This window comes from Macaca mulatta, chromosome 8, assembly GCF_049350105.2.
Source record: "Macaca mulatta isolate MMU2019108-1 chromosome 8, T2T-MMU8v2.0, whole genome shotgun sequence".
NCBI lineage: Eukaryota > Metazoa > Chordata > Mammalia > Primates > Cercopithecidae > Macaca > Macaca mulatta.
The window spans coordinates 123,146,952-123,168,027 of NC_133413.1; the positions used below are offsets into that span (position 1 = coordinate 123,146,952).

Below are 21,076 nucleotides of genomic sequence, written 5' to 3' on the forward strand. Positions count from 1 at the left end.
GTGGAGAGTGGTTTTCCACACATTTGCATGTATATTTTATAAAGTTAACGTGCAGAAACAGAGTGTGCTATTTCCATTAAGTAGTAAAGCTTACAATTTGTTAGAGCTAAACTTGAATCTAGATTGCCAGAATGGTATCAAGTTTATTTTTATGTATCCTTTGGTAACAGAATTCCTCAAATATATTAAAATGAGTGGCAAAACTGGGAACACAATACTTTGAGAGGCACACTACACCATGGTATGTAATTCAGCATTATTTCTTACTAAAATATACTCATATATTCATATATTGCTTATATAGCTATGCAAAAATTCAAATTTAATTAAATTGCAATTTTAAAAATAGCTAAAATATTGAAAAGATGTAATTAAGAATCAGTACAGAAAGAAATTACATAAAATTACATAGTGTCCTACATATAGTCATGTTTTGAGCAAAAAATAATTTATAATAAATTATTGTTCATCACCTGATAAAATGAATGCCTGAGGTTACCACATTATGAGAGAATAAATGAAGAAGATATTTCTTTAGTAATATTTATAACTATTTTCTACTTTGTTATTATAAAAATAATTAAAAATAAAGGAATTTATATCCTGAGTTATTTTGCTGTATAACAATTTTTGACTACACATATTTCTTGTTTTATAAAATATTCTAGTATTTGCATTGACTAAAGCAATTGTTTTGTCCAAATTTAAATAGAGCATGTGAATGAAAACTTTGACCTATATATTTTAAATGATCATAATCTCTTTTTTTTTTTTTTTTTTTTGAGACAGAGTCTCGCTGTGTTGCCCAGGCTGGAATACAGTGGTGCGATCTCGGTTCACTGCAAGCTCTGCCTCCCAGGTTCACGCCATTCTCCTGCCTCAGCCTCTAGAGTAGCTGGGACTATAGGCAGCCACCATGCCTGGCTAATTTTTTTGTATTTTTTAGTAGAGACGGAGTTTCACCATGTTAGCCATGGTCTCGATCTCCTGACCTCGTGATCCACCTGCCTCGGCATCCCAAAGTGCTGGGATTACAGGCGTGAGCCACCATGCCCAGCCTACATGATCACAATTTTTAAAATATGTGTATTTGTTCCATGTATAGTTAAATATAAATACTTTCCATTGATAATTACCTGTCAATATAGATTTACATTGTTTCCCATTTTCTTTTCTTTTTTTTTTTTTTGGCTACTATAAGCAACATGGTCATAAGCAAAATTAAACATCTTTTGGTTCACATTTTGAAGTATGTCTCTAGGCAGTATACTTGCTAGGTAATAACAGCAAAAATTCATTTTATAACCTAGTCCCATATGGTTTTCCAAAATTGTTTTACCAATTCAAATGTTCACATTTGCGTACATTGAATGTATTTATTCCTACAACTCTAGTAGGTGTAAAAGTGTTTTTTGTTGTTTTGTTTTGTTTTTTTGTGTGTGTGTGTGTGTGTTTCTTATTACTAATTGAGTTGCATATCTTTTTATATGTTTATATATCATTCATATTTCCTTTTCTGTGACACAACTATTTGTGTTTTGGCATCTTTTTTCCTCAGACCACTTGTCTCCTTGTTATTGATTGCAAGAATTCTTTATATTGGTGATTCCAAAAGCATTCCATTACAGCACACTTTAAAAACAATAATATTTGTAATACACAAAGGTGAACAGATGAAGCTGCTTATAATGGAAATTTTATTTTTATTTTTTGCCCAGGACCTTCTGTTCCATAGAGGGAGTTAAATCAATATCTTAGTTCTACCTGTGGCTAACTCATAGTACACCATTGGACCTGGCTCACTAGTTGAGATCAGCTTTATATATTATGGGTACTAATTCCTTACATAATATGTGTTGCAATAGCTTCAAGTTCACAGCTTCCTTGTTAGATTACTTGATACAAAAAGTTATTAATTTTACCAGAGTAAGACTTACTTATCTACTCATAAAATAGTAGATAAACAAATCCTACTCTGGTAAAAATTATTAATATTAATGACACAATCTCATACAGATGTATCTTCATATCTTTTATCTTTTGTGAATTGACTTTTATAGAAACTGCAAAGTAGGACTGTTTTGGAGGCAGAATTCTAAGATGTCTTCCAATATTCTAATCCCCTGGTGTAGATAACCTATATGATACCCTCCCCTTCAGTGCGGGCAAGATCTATGAAGATGATGGATTATCAATCCTATGATTAGCTTATATTATATGGAAAAGGTGAAGGAATATTACAGATGTGTAATTAAGGTCTCTAATCAGTTGACTTTAAGTTCATCAAAACGGAGATTATTCTGAGTGGGCCTGACTAATTCAGGGGATTCCCTTTAAAAGAAGGTCTAGAAGTAAGAGATCAAAAAACAAGCTAACAAAAAATCAGAAGAGATGCTCTCCTGTTGGACTTGAAGATACAAACTGCCATGCTGTGGAAAGGCACGTTTAACATGGAGCAGTGGTGCCCTTTACAAGGTGAGGGCCTAAGTCCTGCAACCACAATAACTGAATTCTGCCAACAAGTGAGCCTGTAAGAAGCCCTACAGTTTCAAATGAGATCCCATTCCGGACCAATGCTTTGATTTCACCCTGGTACAACCTTGAAAAGAAGACCCAGATATCCATGCCTAGACTCTTTTCCTGTGGAAACTGTGAGATAACAAATTTACGTTGTTTCATGTTGCTAATTTTGGGTAATTTTTTACACAGCAATATAAGTTAGCACAGTATTCCTTTCATTTTTCCCTCCAATATGAACACCCAGTTGTCTCAGTACTTTTTATTTAATAAAAAGCCCTTCTTTCTCCAATGATCAGCAAACTCTAATATATATAACTATTCTATATGTAAGTATATTGGATTTTGGATTATGGATCTTGTTCTCTTGGTAAGTTTGTATGTACCCAAACTACCACAAATTGGCTTATTATTATTATTACTATAAGATAAGACTGTATCTTATAAGTCAGATACTCCACAAACTTAATCCTTTTGTTCTTTGGGAGTATTTTGACTACTCTTGGACCATTTGTCTTTCACATATCAACTTGTAAAATTCTTCAGAAATTTATTTGGGCTTTCTATTGGAATTGCAGTGAATCTATAACTGATTTGTTGAGAACTGACATCTTAAGGTATTGAATCTCCCTACACACAAGTCTGACTTATCTCTTCATTTATGTAGATCTCTAAATATCTTTTAATAATGTTTTTTAAAATATATTACATGTTGAAAATGCTTTTTGCTATTGAAAGTGGTATTTATCTTTATATTTGGAACTTTTTTGGTATATAGAAATGAAATTTATTTTTTTGTCTATTGATCTAACTAGGCACTGGATAAAGCATCCATATTATTTAAAAACATTTGTAAATTATTTTTAGTTTCTTACATAGCAAGCATGTCTTCTGTAAATAATATTTTAGGTTCTTCTTTTACAAATTATGTAATTTTAAAATCTTAACTTTCTTGTATATCTGGTAAAATGTTTACTAGAACAGATGACAACTGGCCTCATTAAATTGTACCTCATTCAAGAGGGAATGCCTCCAATATATATGTTTGTATGTCTGTGTGTGTATGTGTGTGTGTGTCTGTATGTTTGTTTGCATGGTATTTATTCATAGTTTTATACATTTCTTTTGTTTTCTTGTGAACTAATAATGACATGAACATTACTATGTTTCTTATATTTCAGAGAGAGTAACTCTCAAAGTACCTCATCTGTCATCCTGCCAAAAGGATAAATCCCATGATCTTCATCACCCCAACCTATTTCACAGTAGATCTATGAGTGAACTATAATTAAAATTAGAGAATGTCTCCTTTCATATGACTTAAAACTCTAATAGGCTGGTGGATACAAATTAAGTGTCTAATAAATGACTGCCTGATTGATTGCTAGTTCTATGCCAAACTCTTGATATCCATTATTGTATAATCATGTCCTAAAGACTTTGGACACCCATAGAATGGTAGATCTTATTTTGCCGAAATTGTAACTGAGACTCTTGCATGTATATATGCAACAATGAGAGCTCTATCTCACTTTAAATTAAGTGATGAATTAATTACTAACTAATCCATATACTTTTGGATAAGCACTTAACCACTGAGCTGTCATTGAATTTTTAGACACTTGTAATTCTTGAACAGTTTCAATTACACACAATTACTGAGAAGCTAGAATATTCTGATTGAATTTTTATAATACATTCATTTTAGTTTGATTCATTTATGCTTATTTTTAACATTATTATTGAAATAGTTCACAGAAGTAAAACTTGTACATTAAAAAAATTTAAAATTACCTTTGCCTTATTTGAAGCCATTAATATAAGTAAGGCATTACAGTAAAACCCCAACATAGCATATTGAGATAGGTTAAAAGAAAAATACCTTTAATAGAATGTATAAATAAAACTTAGGAAAACAAAAACAAATTGACAAGAAAACTTGTTCATGCTATAATGTAATAAGTAGCATCAGTAGTCTGATGTAAAATTTTCCTTCTTTATTGATACTTTAATAATATGAAAGTGACCAAATAGACATTTCCACCCATTTATTTTTGTATAATATAGAAAAGTTAATATAAAAAAATCAACAAATAGTCATCAGTATAATAGGAATGCTTCTTCTACATGTTTATTTGGTAGTAGGGCAGAAACATTTAGTAAGAAAATAGGAAAAATATTATGCATTTAGTGTAAAAAGAATGCCATACATTTTGCCTGCTTTACTTCTTCCTAATCATTTGTGGAGTAAATAAACAAAAACATAAATTGCATTTAGCACATAGGACTAATGAAAAAAAAAACTGTAATAATAAAATATGCTCTTAAAGTATTTAAATAATGTATAATTGTCTTTATTTTTTTTAAACCAAGTAAGTCACTCTCTTGATTTCCATTGTGGAATGGTGATTCTAACTGGATTGTTTAGTGTTGCTTATTGAGGTTGGAATTAAACTATTTAATCTACTAATGAAGTCAATTAAAAATAACATAATGCTTTTTAACACTGACTTTCCAGAAGTAAAAAATCCATAGATAGCATTAAATATTAAATACTTGGTAGATCAATTTCTCATAAGGCTCAATACATAGGTTTTTACAGGATATTTTGTTAAAACTGGTACAGAAGCTATGTCTCATAATCTTCATTCTGTGAATCTTGCACTGATAATTTAATACCATAACTTCTACATTGTCATTATTTCTGAAGCCATGTGGAATTCCCACTTAATACCCATTAACATGAATTTTTTTAAATGGAATATATTTATATTACATAAAACAGTGGTCTCAGAATTATAAATGCATTCTTTTATTTTGACCCTAAAAGTCTATGTTGTGTACATCTATACATTATTCTGGCTGCCCAGCACCTGAATATCCTCCTTTCGTCTGGGAAATTAGGAATCTTGGTAGGAAGTACAGCATACCTCCCAATATGGTCAGATCCTAGACTCCCCATTATTCATTGTATCCAGTGTACAGGTATGATAACTAAGATTCCCTTATCAATCAGATACACATCTTAAGTGTATAAATAAGGAAACAAAGATTGGATTCTGGCAAAGATTGTCAAAAGCAGCAGAAACATACAGTTTCAGGGGCAACAGTGGTTGTAATATGTAGTGGCACTGAAATTCTAGAGCACAGCAGTCTTGTCCAACAGGTAAAAATGAATCCTCCCAGGAGTCAGAGCCAGAAGCTGTGGAGCACTATGACAAGGTAAATAGATTCTATTACATTCCAAGCTTTTCTAGGAACTCATTCCATTTCTAGAGAAGTCAATGTTCACTAGTCTTATCCAGAAGGATATGATATTGTTCTATGACCCAGTAACCATTGTATAGCTTCAATTCTCTCTTCTTCTGAATGGGAGTTCTTAGGGAAGTTACCCTGTTTGTTTTCTATACTTTTATATTGGATTTGGCCTTTTAGCCACAGGTCTTTAGACAGTGAGGAATTACCTGTAGATATAATGGAGAAGCTAGTGTATCACTTAGGGATTCTGGACATATCTTTGCATGTAGTAAATGGCTGAAATTTTAGGTTTTCTCTATTAATGCAGATAGAAAATATGTTTTATGTAAGTATTTTTTCCAAAGTGAATGCGGGAGAAGAAAGATGGGTCTGGAGAGGTATTTGATAACCAAAGGGGAAAATGTGGCAGATGCTATTGATTGCTTACCCAACAGCCACCTTCCTTATTTGCCCTTGACTTTTCTTCTCAACAGGACATATATTTTGTTCCCGTGTATCCTTTTCTGTACATCCTAATGCTCAGGGACTGCTCATCCAATTCTGAGTCTCCTGAGATGGGTCCTAATCACTCTATGTCCCATTCCATTTGTCAGTGATTAGATTATACATATTTGACCTAATTCTGGCCACTGGAAGATGATTAGCAATTTGCAGAGGAGCTTTTGCAAAATGATTTCTTGGTTTTCAAAAAGTACAAAAAATCAGTCTGCTTTGAGGTAATTCTATCTGAATGTATTGAGCTATTACAGCCATCTCACAATACGTAGTTTGAAGACAAAGCCAAACTACATATTGAGATGTCCAGAACCTAGGAATGGTGTTTTTCTGTGTGTGGGGGGCTTGCATGCTTCTGGTCAGTATGCTTTTTAAATATTGCATTTTCTTATTATTTAAGTCATTTGACTTGAGGTTTCCCATATGTAAATTGAAGACATTCCAATGAATACATGGTTTTAATAACTTCTCAGTTTAAAGGAATGTTTTGCCCAAGTAATTTTCCCATGTTTATTTGGCTACTGGTGATGAAACTAAACTTCAGGTTTGCTTGACGATAGTGATTATCTGCTTAAACATCACCCTATTCTACGTTAACAAAGTTCTGAAATTTAGAAAATACTTTCTGTGTATCCCAAATACCTCATATCATGTTGTTATCATAATATAGTTCATAAATATGTTCTTTGATGTCTGGCATATGCCTCATGTATTAAATAGTGATGGCAGGGAGAGACAATTTCTGAAAGCTAACAATTAATAAATATTACATAAATTCCTTGGGAAAAATATAGAAAGTGTCTATTGATATAAGTTATTTTGTGTTCTATGGTAAAGTCTGTATTTTTTAATTCAAAATAATTCTGGAAGCTGAAGAAATTTCACAATATTAGTCATTTTTAATTTACATAATTAGTACAACATTCAAATTAGCCTTTGATGATGTTTAACCAAACAAATTAATGATGCTTTAACTAATGTCAATACCAATACCAAGCTATACTCATTAGTGAGACAGGATGATATAGATAAGTCCATGGGAAAAGCCTGGGATTATAGCCCCATTTCTCTCAAAAAATGTTATATTGTCTTGAGCAATTCTGTAACATATACAAAATAGTGTTTATAATTCATATTTTAAGGTTGAAATATGTATTACATGTGTCTGTTGGCTGTATGAATGTCTTCTTTTGAGAAACGTCTGTTCATATCCTTTGCCCACTTTTTGATGGGGTTGTTTGTTTTTTTCTTGTAAATTTGTTTGAGTTCTTTGTAGGTTCTGGATATTAGCCCTTTGTCAGATGTGTAGATTGCAAAACTTTTCTCCCATTCTGTAGGTTGCCTGTTCACTCTGATGGTAGTTTCTTTTGCTGTGCAGAAGCTCTTTAGTTTAATTAGATCCCATTTGTCAATTTTGGCTTTTGCTGCTGTTGCTTTTGGTGTTTTAGACCCAAATGTCCATCAGTGACAGATTGGATTAAGAAAATGTGGCACATATACACCATGGAATACTATGCAGCCATAAAAAAGGATGAGTTTGTGTCCTTTGTAGGGACATGGATGCAGCTGGAAACCATCATTCTTAGCAAACTATCACAAGAACAGAAAACCAAACACCGCATGTTCTCACTCATAGGTGGGAACTGAACAATGAGATCACTTGGACTCAGGAAGGGGAACATCACACACCGGGGCCTATCATGGGGAGGGGGGAGGGGGGAGGGATTGCACTGGGAGTTATACCTGATATAAATGACGAGTTGATGGGTGCAGCACACCAACATGGCACAAGTATACATATGTAACAAACCTGCACGTTATGCACATGTACCCTACAACTTAAAGTATAATAATAATAAATTAATTTAAAAAAAAAAGAAATATGTATTACAATAAGCAAAGATTATAAAATAATACATAGGATGCTTGTAGGGCCTCATAAATGGTAGTTGTTATTAGCTATGTCAATTATCTTAAAATAGGTGTTCACGTCTGTTCACAATGAATCTTGAGGATAAAGTTCTTTTATCAGCAATCCCATTTGATTCCAAGATAAGAGTTTTTCCCCCAAACTCTATGCTGCTAAAAATTTACCTTTTCTGGGAGCAGCTTTTCTCCGTTATGATTATTTCAGAATGGCAATAAGTCACTCTAAGATTAACAACTATTTTTGCTACCCAGTGTGGAAATCAAAATGCATTATATATGTATAATTACAAAATATAAAAACTTCAATTAATCTTAAGGTATGCAAATACCATGTTACACAATCAACTTGACATCTAATTAAAGCACTTCTTTCTTCATATACTTTCTATACCTTGGCAATCATAGTCCAATGAGGGAAACGTGACATAAGCAAGATGAATACAATACCCTGTGTTGACTGCTTTGAGATATGGACACACTGGGTTATATTAGCAGAGATGACAGTCACTCAATCCAGTTGGAGAGTAAAGAGGAAATAATCCCTTGAGATGGAAAACCCCAGACACTGCCAATGAAGGTGGAGTTGGGAACTGGGAAAGAACATTCTAGGGAAGAATGTGAAATATGGCATAGTGAAAAAAATATTATTTTTGTTTCTGAAACATGAACTGTGAGGCAAAAAATGATGAGAAGGAACACTAGAAATGAAGGCAGAAAACAGACCATGTTAGGGACTTTGAACTTAAGTCCATACATATAGAAGTATATGAAAAGCAGCAAATTACGATTTTGAACGAAGTTGAAAGGGTTATATTTAATTTTTTACGTGCTCACTTTGGCAGCAGGAACAATCTGGGTTTGAAGGATAACAGGGCAGAGGTAGAGAGATTGAGGACCTAAACTTGGGCTGTCGAAGCAGGGATGGAGAAGAGTGGATTCAGTTAAGGTTTCTTTGCTCCAAATTAAAATAATTATAATAGTTTTTTTTTTCCTTTTTCTCCATACATTTGAAAGCATTATTCAAAGGCACACATAAAAACCATGCCTTGGCAGGACTGTCTTATCAAATGTTATTGCTTATAAATGTCTAATTTAGAGAGAGCAGAATATGGAGTACCTTTATTGAAAAATCATATAATTCAGAATAATCCTAAAACTTGGTTGCTTTTGTGGCATGTATTATAAATGACATACATTTCACATGCATATGGACAATTCATGTTAATGATATTTAAATAATAATCATCCTAAATTAGCTATTTAAAAATAAATATACAAAGGTAAACATATGAAATTTGTGAAATAGGTAAATATTGTATGATATAAAATGCTTAAAGTATGACACGTGAAAATTCCTTTATTCATTTGAAAGTAATATCATTTTAGAGAAAAGAATACATATCTCATTCTAGAAGAATTATGAACTGCAATATTTAATATTTTACTTACATATTTTATTACAGAATATGTATCCCAAGACTCTAGGCTACACCATTCAACAGTGAGAAGTGCCACCTCAGGGAATTCTCTAGGCTCATCCAATTTGCTGCCAGTATCAGGTTAACAGTTTCAATTCTTGCAAGGGATCATATTTTAGATACGGGGTGGAGGAGAGTGTGGGGACACCGAGAGCTATTGATGGAGTGATGAAAGCTTTTAGCTTTGTTTTATTTTTCTATGCCTTTAATATCTGTACACTGGTCTTCTCCTTTAGGGGATTCCTGGTATGTAACAATGACAGATTAAATAAAGGACGACAAATGTTTCACTGAAGGGAAAAAGCTACATAAAATGAAAAATTCATCAAATATTAAATCCATAACACAACAGTACAAAACCATTGGTTCTTTCGCATCATTTATTCATGCTTAGCTACTGGAGCATATAATTTAAATTCCATAATACATATAAACGATCAACTTGAATTTACAGATTTTGAGGAAAATCCTTGCAGATAATATTCTTGGTTTTAAGAGATTATTCATTACAAATTTGTGTAAGTTAGGTCATATATATTCAAAATATTTTGAAAAACAGATATGTATGAGGTTAATTAAAATAAATTTGCTAAGAAGGACTCTTTTCCTAGTTTTTGTCCCTTATTAAAAATAGGGTCATCATGGTCTAGGATACCTCTCTTTTCATTTATTTATCTGTATCTATTTTAATATAAAAAATGTTTGACTCCAGACTTTGAGAAAATGAAAGGTTTGTTCAAAATGATTAGACACAAAACTATAGTAGTGATATACAGATATTTATATACTTTCATACATAATGAACTGTGCAATGAGTTTTAATTCTAGCCTCAGTTTTTCCTTGTTATTTTTCTTATGAGACCAAAAAGAAAGGATGTAAGATACCAGCTTCTCAATTCATGGTCTTTGCTGCTAACTTTACTTTTGTTTATGTAATTTCTTTTTTTTAATATTATACTTTAAGTTCTGGGGTACATGTGCACAATGTGCAGGTTTGTTACATATGTATACATGTGCCACGTTGGTGTGCTGCATCCATTAACACGTCACTTACATTAGGTATATCTCCTAATGCTATCCCTCCCTGCTCCCTTCTCCCCACAATAGGCCCCGGTGCATGATGTTCCCCTTCCTGTGTCCAAGTGATCTCATTGTTCAATTCCCACCTATGAGTGAGAACATGTGGTGTTTGGTTTTCTGTACTTGCGATAGTTTGCTGAGAATGATGGTTTCCAGCTGCATCCATGTTCTTACAAAGAACACGAACTCATCCTTTTTTATGGCTGCATAGTATTCCATGGTGTATATGTGCCACATTTTCTTAATCCAGTCTGTCACTGATGGACATTTGGGTTGATTCCAAGTCTTTGCTGTTGTGAATAGTACCGCAATAAACATACATGTGCATGTGTCTTTATAGCAGCATGATTTATAATCCTTTGGGTATACACCCAGTAATGGGATGGCTGGGTCAAATGGTATTTCTAGTTCTAGATCCTTGAGGAATCGCCACACTGTTTTCCATGATAGTTGAACTAGTTTACAGTCCCACCAACAGTGTAAAAGTGTTCTTATTTCTCCACATCCTCTACTATCCAGAACCTATAAAGAACTCAATCAAATTTACAAGAAAAATCAAACAACCCCATCAAAAAGTGGGCAAAGGATATGAACAGACACTTCTCAAAAGAAGACATTCATACAGCCAACAGACACATAAAAAAATGCTCATCATCACTCGCCATAAGAGAAATGCAAATCAAAACCACAATGAGATACCATCTCACACCAGTTAGAATGGCAATCATTAAAAAATCAGGAAACAACAGGTGCTGAAGAGGATGTGGAGAAATAGGAACAGTTTTACACTGTTGGTGGGACTGTAAACTAGTTCAAATATTGTGGTAAACAGTGTGCCGATTCCTCAAGGATCTAGAACTAGAAATACCATTTGACCCAGCCATCCCACTACTGGTGATATGCCCAAAGGATTTTAAGTCATGCTGCTATAAAGACACATGCACACGTATGTTTATTGCAGCACTATTCACAATAGCAAAGACTTGGAATCAACCCAAATGTCCATCAGTGACAGGCTGGATTAAGAAAATGTGGCACATATACACCATGGAATACTATGCAACCATAAAAAAAGGATGAGTTTGTGTCCTTTGTAGGGACACGGATGCAGCTGGAAACCATCATTCTCAGCAAACCATTGCAAGAACAGAAAACCAAATACCGCATGTTCTCACTCATAGGTGGGAATTGAACAATGAGATCACTTGGACACAGGAAAGGGATCATCACACACCAGGTGCTATTGTGGGTGGGGGGCAGGGATAGCATTAGGAGATATACCTAATAGGTGCAGCACACAAACATGGCACATGTATACAAATGTAACAAACCTGCACGTTGTGCACATGTACCCTAGAACTTAAAGTATAATTAAAAAAAAAAAGAAAAAGAAATCAAGGGAAGATGATAGAGAATGGTGGAGGTGTTCAGTGATAGAGGAGGTGAGGGTGAGAAACTTGAGAGAAATCTGAATGAAAAGAGGAATTATTTAGATATCACATTTATCAGTGGTTTCTCATTCTATATTTGAATAACTCTCAGAGGGCCCTCTACGATCTGACCTTTCTTTAGTTCTACAGTCTCCATGATGTCCATTCTCCTCTTTACCCACTATGCCAAGGGCCCCTGTTATCTTTTTAGTTTCTAGACGACATCAGGGCCATAAAAATCCTTTATGAGGACTAATTCTGTCTCAGACACTCTTCTCTCTGCATTGCCAGTTCCTTGTCATTCTATAATATTGGCTTAAAAATCATCTGCTCAGAAAACTATTTTTGACATTTCTAAGGGGCTTCCTTTTTATTACATTAAGGGTGATTTCTTTACATTATGATTATTTATTTCTGTGTTTATCATTTTATTGTCTCTTTAAAGTGCTAAGTAGAAGCTTCCTGATGTTAGCACATTTGTCTTTTAAAAAAATTGATTGCAGTCCCAGGTTCTACACTGTAAAAATATAGGATTTCCCAGGTAATGTCTAGCTAAGAGTTATAGTATTGGTATTCATCTGACCACTCGAAGACACATGAGGTGTTTTATGCCTGTCCTTGGATGTTAGAGAGCATCACAGCCTGATAATGTATAGGGTGAATACAGAAGAGGTCTTAACAAGAAAAAAAAAAAAAAGGATGGAGCTACTACATCCTATCTCTGCAGATGTTGCTCCCTTCAATGCTTACCCCTAGTATCATTGATGTGGGTGACTTTGCTATTACGTCAGAAGGGGTTAAAATTCAAAGCAGATATGTAATGCTGAACAAAGGAATTACACAAATTTTTATACTTTGATATGTATATTATGTGATTCTTGCTGTGAGAGGGCAATTAAATCATCCAAATGACTCTTTCACATTGGATAGAGATTCCAGGAGACCAAAAAGCTGTAATAGTAAGAAGGGCAAGTGCTGTGGGTAACACAGGTATAATATCACATCCCTCCTCTCTCTTCACAACCCAGCTGCAACTATTCTTGAGGTGTTAGGTAGCTGAGGTAGGAGACAATGTTCCAGAAGGTTGAGCATGGCCCCCACTAACTCTAAGGTTGTCATTAAGATAATTTTCCATTCTGCTGCAAAACCTCTCAGTGACAGAAAGCAAAAGCTCACAGCTCTTGCCAGTTTCTTCTTTAGGCTCTCTTGGAAGAAGCCTATTCTGACTTAGAAGCATCTGCTGATGGTTTCCGATGACTAACATCAGCAGGGAGTCTCCACAAGAATATTTCAAGATCTGAAATGCATGAGAGTGTGTGTTATCTGCACAGCAGGAAACTAAGCTCAAACATTGGTGGAGGCATTATACCCATCTCGCTCTGGAAATGTATTAGTGTTAGTTGTGGTGGTGGTAGTTGCTGTAGTAGTTATAATAGTAATATTATTAGCACTAACATTTTGAACATCTATATTCCAGGCCCTGTTTTAAGTGCATATCTCATATTATCCTTTCAAGAGACATAAGAAATTAAATTATTGAGACCACAGAAGCCCAGATAAGTTTTTTGTGGTGATCTGTGATTCATTACACAATTATGCAGTGTCTATATTTATATACAACTAGATACTTTTTATGTTTGTGTATTAGTATATGAGAAATTTTAGCATCAATAATATAAAATATAGAAAGGACATACAATAAATATTTGCTATTTATTCCTAATTATTCAATGAGTGGTACCACATCTTCAAGAGAATATAAAATACTGAAAGTCAATGACTATTATTGTAAGTATTAAACCCTTATGATGTTAAAAAAAAAAACTATGTTGATTCAAGATGTTAAAATGAATCTGCCTCTAACTTTAGTAAAATTGCAATCTATAATTTTATACATGCAATTATGGAATTAACTAAAATATATGTGATGAAAAAAGAAGTTGCTAAAATATTAGTTTAAGAATAAAATAAACATAAATACTTTTCCAGAATAAACATCAATTCTATCCAAAAAGAGAGATTTTATGTTTGGTTTCTTTATACGTCTCTGTGATTTCATTTACAAAAACATTGATTAGAAGAATGATGATCACACTAGATACTATCGTTTGAATGTCTCCCCTCAAAAATTCAGATACTATTAATGTGATAGTATGAAAGGTGGCAGCTTGAAGGTGATGTGCCATGAGGGCTTCTGCCTCGTAAATGGGAATTAGATGCTTATAAAAGAGGCAGCATTAAGCTCCCTTGTCTTTCTCACTTTCCATGTGAGGACAAAGTGTCTTCTACTGTCCAATTTCCTTGTTACTCCTCATTGCCACCTGCGATAGGCAGAATACCTAATTAAAGACATTCACTCCCTTATCCAATAAAAGCTGTGAATATATTACCAGACATGTTAAAAGGGACTTCTTGAAGTTGTGATTCAATTTAAGAATCTTGAGATGAAAAGTTTATTCTGGATTTCTAGAGTGGGCCAAATCTATTCAAACAAGTCTTAAAATTAGAGGAAGATGTCAGAAGAATGTGCAAATGTGACATCAGAAGGACTAGACACATCTTTGCTGGATTTGAAGACAGAGGAAGAAGACTGGGAATGGCCCTCAGGTAAGAGCCAAAAAAAAATGAGGATCTTGAGGAACTACAAGGAACTGAATTCTGCCAACAAGATCAATTAACAGGAAACATTCTTTCCCAGATTTTCCAAACAGGAATACGTGTGCTGACAACTTAGTTTTATTGCAATGAGCCCCATGCTGGACTGCTGACCCACAGAATTATAAAATAATGAATGTTTTTATTTATATTAATATTATTAATATTTGTTTTAAGTCACTAAGTTTACAGTAATGTGTTACAGCAGCAATAGAACTGTCATTTTTATAACAGCATCCAGATTTCATCATTCTTATTTCATTTAATAAAGCCACTGGCTCACCCTGCAAATTTACATAAGTGACTTAAGTTTTCCGAACTTGTTTCTGCACCTAAACAATACATACAATAATATTAACTACTTTATACAATTAATAGGAGGATTAAGTGAGAAGATATATAAAAATAGCTTAGGACAGTGCCTGTCACATACACTCAATTAATCTACAATTTAATATAATTAATTAAAAAATCAGTAACAGTAATAAAATTATGAGTTTTATCCTAATATCTTTTCTCTAGCTAGCTAGTACTTAAATGGGAATATTTGTTCACTCCTCAATTTTGGACTAAATATGTGTAACAGAGGTGTCATATATTTCCCAAACATCCATGTACTCCTTCTCCTACCATAGTATAATTCCTAGCTGGTAGCAAGTTGTCCTTAGTAAACACTATGTTTTCCATTCTTTTTTGTAGCTGAGTATGAGAATGTTGTTAGATTATTGCAAAAATAAGATATAAATAGAAATGTTTTGAAGCAGCATCAAGAAATATTTCTTAAGAGATAGTTTACATTTGTCCTTTGTTTTCCTTATTTATCACTTCCCCCAACCTGCTTCCTAGATGGGTTAGACACCATGTTGGAACCTAAGAAAAAGACCACAAATTGGGAACGGTAGGGTAGTGAGTTAGCCTATGACTCTGAGAAATTTCTGGAACTGAGAAACCATTAGTCTCGGACCAGATACATATCTTGTTTATATCTCTGTTATGCTTTTTCTGTCACTGACATCCAAACCTAATAATTGAAAAGCCTGTGTATCTTGGTTGTTTTAATTAAGGCCTTCTTTGCCCAGTTTCTCTTTTTCCTCCCCTATGTCGACTCCGAAAAGACTATATTTGGTTGTATAAGTACATTGATTGCCATAACTTATTTGAATTCCTTACTATTTATGCCAAATTATTGTTCAACACAGCTCTGATTATGCATATCATTCCAGTATAATCATAATATTGAGATTAAAGTGGTGAGTATAACCAATGGTTAGTAGTTGGAAGAGTAGTGGAAAAAATACAAACAAAAATGCTTTGTAATTGCATATCTAGCCTACTTTGTTGGTAAGAACCAGAGACATTCCTCGAAAAAGCTGAAAAACATGGAAATAAGCAACTATTTTGTCTAGGAATAATTACTCAGTTATTTCAATAAATAATAAGTGCACAAACATGTAAGTACAATGTAAGGTGACAACACATGGGTCAGTTATGCAGAGTAAGTTTTCCTAATCTAGGAGGGAAGACAGGACAGGCTTCTAGGAAAAGGTAAAAGATTACTTGAGTCCTAGAAGATGCCATTAATAAACAGAGTCACGAGATTGGAGATGTATAAACAAAGTGAGAAAGTATATTCCCTACAGAAGGAGTGGCTTATCCCCAAACCATAGGGTCCTGGAAGTGCTTTGGGGGCTAAATAGAGTGTTGAAATATGAGTCTAAAAATACAAGAGTAGTTTAGGTTGTCCACGGCTTCCTCTATAAAGCTATGCAGAACCATTTAAATATTTTACAAAGAAGAAGACATTATGTCATCTCAGAATAAAACATCACACTGAATTTTTTGGAAAGTAACAGGCTTGGAGTAAGCAGAAAAATGAGATGAAGATTCACTAATTGGAAAGCTGGTTAGTAATCCAAAGGAGAATAATGGAAACCTGAGTGAGAGGGAGTTAAACAACCTCAAGGCATACTAATTAACTATAATGAATTCATTGGACTTTGTATTTAGATATGTGAAGGAAAAGGAGAAGAATGTAAAATGAAAAATGCTTGAATTCTTAATATAGAGGAACACTAATATTTAAGGATAAGGTCACTAGCAAAAGCCTGGAAATGTAGGGGGAAATTCAGGAAAACAGAACTAAGAGGCTGGGGAGGATAAATTTTCAAGCAGCAGGAAATAGTCAATAATATCACTCACTCTATATACCTTATGCCTTTCTTTACTTAGTTTATTATTTTAAAATATGTTTTCATTATCAAATGAAGCATATGTATTATTCGATACAGAATTTTTTGTTAGTACAAAATTAAAGGGGAATATGCATGTAATCTTATATACAGAGATAATTCTTTTTAACTTTTAAAAAAAGAATTTTTCTTTTTTTTCTTTCTTTCTTTCTTTTCCTTTTTCTTTCTTTCTTTTTTCCTTTCCTTTCCTTTACTTTCCTTTTCTTTCTTCCTCTCTCCCTTCCTTCCTTCCTTTCTTCCTCCTTCCTTCCTTCCTCCTTCCTTCCTTCCTTCCTTCCTTCCTTCCTTCCTTCCTTCCTTCCTTCCTCCTTCCTTCCTTCCTTCCTCCTTCCTTCCTTCCTTCCTTCCTTCCTTCCTTCCTTCCTCCCTCCCTCCCTCCCTCCCTCCCTCCCTCCCTCCCTCCTTCCTTCCTTCCTTCCTTCCTTCCTTCCTTCCTTCCTTCCTTCCTTCCTTCCTTCCTTTTTCTTTCCCTTTATAAATATACTTTTTAATTTTCTTGAGATAGGGTCTTGCTCTGTCACCCAGGCTGGAATGCAGCGGCAGGGTTATAGCTCATGCATCCTTAAACTCCTGGGCTCAAGTGATCCTTCCACCCCAGCCTCCTGATTAGCTGGGACTAAAGATATGGGCCACCATGCCCACCTGGCTAATTTTTAAAAATTGTTTTGTAGAAAAAGGGTCTTGCTATGTTGCCCAGGATGGTCTCAAATTCCTGGCCTCAAGTGATCCTCTCACCTTGGCTTCCCAAAGTAGCTCGCAGATATGAGTCACTGCATCTGGCCTCTTTTTTTCTTTATTGATATGTATTTATCTTTATTTTGTATTATTTTTATTATTTTATTTTTATTTATTGATATTTATTATTTTTATTATTTTATTTTTATTTTTATTTCTTGATATTTAATTTTATTGTACTTGCACAGAGTAATTCACTTTAAATAAAATATTTCAACTAAATAAACCATTTGAACAACAAAAACAATAAGTACTACTGGCAGGGGCTAGGAATAGTTAAGGATATGCTATACAGGTATGGTTCACTTAGGAGGAGGGGAAAAAAAGATCGGCACTTTTGAAGTTGTGCTGCCAAGCCTGGGTGTTCTATAAATAGTGACCAGAACTACTTTTATTGGCGTGGGGAACCTTCTAGTTGTTTTTTTAAATTTCCATCTAATTGTTTTGTATCAAGATCTTCAGTCTACTACTAGGTTCTTTCTGAATCATGCTTTGTTAAGAGTGGCAACCTGGCTTTAATTTCAGTTTATACCTGTACTGCTGCCTCAGGTTTGCTCTTGTTAGTTCCTACTCCATTATAGTAGATACTGTCAGTGCTCCAGGTGATCAATAATCCTCTTGGATGCGTCTTGCCTTTCCTGTTATCTGTTCATTATCTTGCATATACCATGCATTTGTCTCTAAATGTATATAGCTCTCAGTCTTCTGGAGACTGCTTTCAGGCTACACGAGCCTACTTGGTCCACACATGAGCCCTGAAAGATCTAGGTATCACTTACCCTATGATTATGGGGTACAGAAGTATGAGACCCCAGCTACTTTGCCTTGAGTTGGGATAAACTATCAGTTGTAATTTACACTGCATGAGATCCAGCGGAGGCTTGGGTTTTGTCTGAAATTGCACCTTGCTTAACTTCCTTCTTATCCTGCCTCTCTCACTCCCTTAATAGTTTCTCCTGGGTGCACTTTCTTAATGAATCAGCAACATATAATTCCTTGTCTTGGGCCTGCTTTTTTGGGAACATAAATGAAGACAGCTCTAGTCTGTAGAAAAGTGACTCTCTGTGCCTGGCTGAGGTTTCAGATCTGGCACTGAAGCTTGGCACAGGTACCAAATCTCCAAATATTTGGCACAAAGAACTAGTGCCTATAAATGGGCTGATTAAATGAAGTGGCAAAAGGCTATCTCTAAAGATGGAAAAGTGACAAGAATTGTTCAGAAGAGTGTTACAGGTGGATTCAAGAGTGTATTCTGATGCCTGAAGAGTTTATGGGGAGAAAGATTAAGATTGTATTTAATGGATCTAAAGAAAACCATAGGCTTAAAGGTATTGAACATACCAAAGTAATATTTCACAGTTTAATTATTTTACCTTCATTATAAATTGGACCTTCACTACTTTCTTTTTTAAATAAGTCAAAGAATGGAAAGAGCTGTCTGAAAAGGAACTTCATCTCCTACTAGAAAAGGCTGTCCTTCTTTACATGAATTTAAGTTTGGGGTAAGTGTCCACGAAAACATAAGAGCAGAGAAAAACTCACTTATTACTTCACTTCAACAGAAATCAAATCTATGTTCCAGAATGATGTGAAATGTTGTAATAAAGTTTTATCAGAACTATATGAAAAACCCAGTAACTATGCCTTATGGTAGCTCTAGAGAAAATAATATACAGGTACAAATATTACTTAATATAAATGTAGTTAGCATTTATTTATAAAGCAGTACAAATACCAACAAAATATTTGCTATTCATTGTGCACTCATCTTAGACTGTGCTGTATCAAAGCACGTAGTAAATTCCAAATAATATATACTGCTTATTCATATTAATTAATTATTTTAATAACTGGTCACCCACTATGAACTAGGTACTATGCTTATGCTTACACATCCTTAATTACTCAACATATCTCAATATACATATAATGGTCTGTCTGATAATGTCATTCACTAAAAGTCATCTTTGGAATAAGGGATGGTATGAAAAATAAGCATATATAATTCCTTAAACTTACAAGATAATTTCTAATGTACAAAGTGCTGTTTGATTTATTAACTTGTGTGGCACTTCAAGACTCCTATGACATGGTGAGGTATGGATGATTACTTCGATTTAAAGATGAGAAAACTGAGATTCAGAGAGGTGAGATGATCTGCACAACAATTCAGGGCTTTTGACTCAGGTTCACATTCTATCCATGCCTTATTCCACAAAAGGAAGGCATTTATAAGTAGGGTGGGAAGCTCCAAAGTGAATTTTTTAATATGTACACTTAAAATCATACCAGTTCCTATACCTCCTTCATTAATTCACCTTGGTCATGGAAAGCCATATTCTCTAAATCTTAAGATCCAAAAGTGATATGAGGCAAATTTAAAACAAAGTAAATAGTCATAGTTTTAAAATACAAAAACAAATATATGCTTTTGTCTAGTGTTATGCAACACTTTTTAAAGCCATAGTCAATACTTATTCTTTTGAGGATATATTTTATTTCTTCTGACGATGAAGACTTCTGTTAAGTTAGTGAGAGTTATAATCTGAACTGAAGTCAACCTCATATGCCTGTCTTTATTCTCTGTGAATTATGTTCTTCTATGCCTAGTTAATTTAATCTTTCATTACTTACCTCTCAATGAATTGTATTTTCTTCATTGTGAGATTTGCTGATATCCTGGAGTCATCAAAATTATCCTCATAACAATAACTCAGTATTGATAAAAGTGTATTACATTTAAAGAGAGCAGGGGAGTGGTCAAAAAGCCATAAAGAATTATGCTCCTCTACATTTTCAGCTTAGTTCTTTACATTATATGGAAGAATTGTCTAACTAAAATCATTATAATTTTACTATAATTTACATGTTTATATTGGAAGAATCACATCTCAAAAATCTATGAGTAATCTAACAAAGTAAAGGTAGCTAACACTAGCATGTGTTTTAATCAGCTAGATTTTCTCCAACCAGATATGGATAAAAATAGAAGAAATAAGCATATTATCAATTTTCTGGCTATAGTGGAATGTGCTAGAATTATTCTAGAAGCAAACTGGAGTGTTAAATATTGCATTAGACTCTATTTATACTAGATGAGGAGATAAAAACAAAATGATGTATATCACAATCTCTTTGTCCCAGAGTTTTTTGGTGAGAAATAACAGAAAACCATTTTGGCTGGCTTAAGTAAAATATGTATTTTAAGTTATGAATGTTGGTTGATATTTAATTTATGTTAATGAGTAAA

At 33.9% G+C, this 21,076-nt stretch overlaps 1 protein-coding gene across 1 annotated transcript in view; it reads right to left on the bottom strand.

Annotated features, from left to right (window-relative positions):
* The window catches only part of CSMD3 (CUB and Sushi multiple domains 3), a 1,224,761-nt gene that overhangs the window by 588,275 nt on the left and 615,410 nt on the right, over positions 1-21,076 (bottom strand). The window lies entirely within an intron of this gene.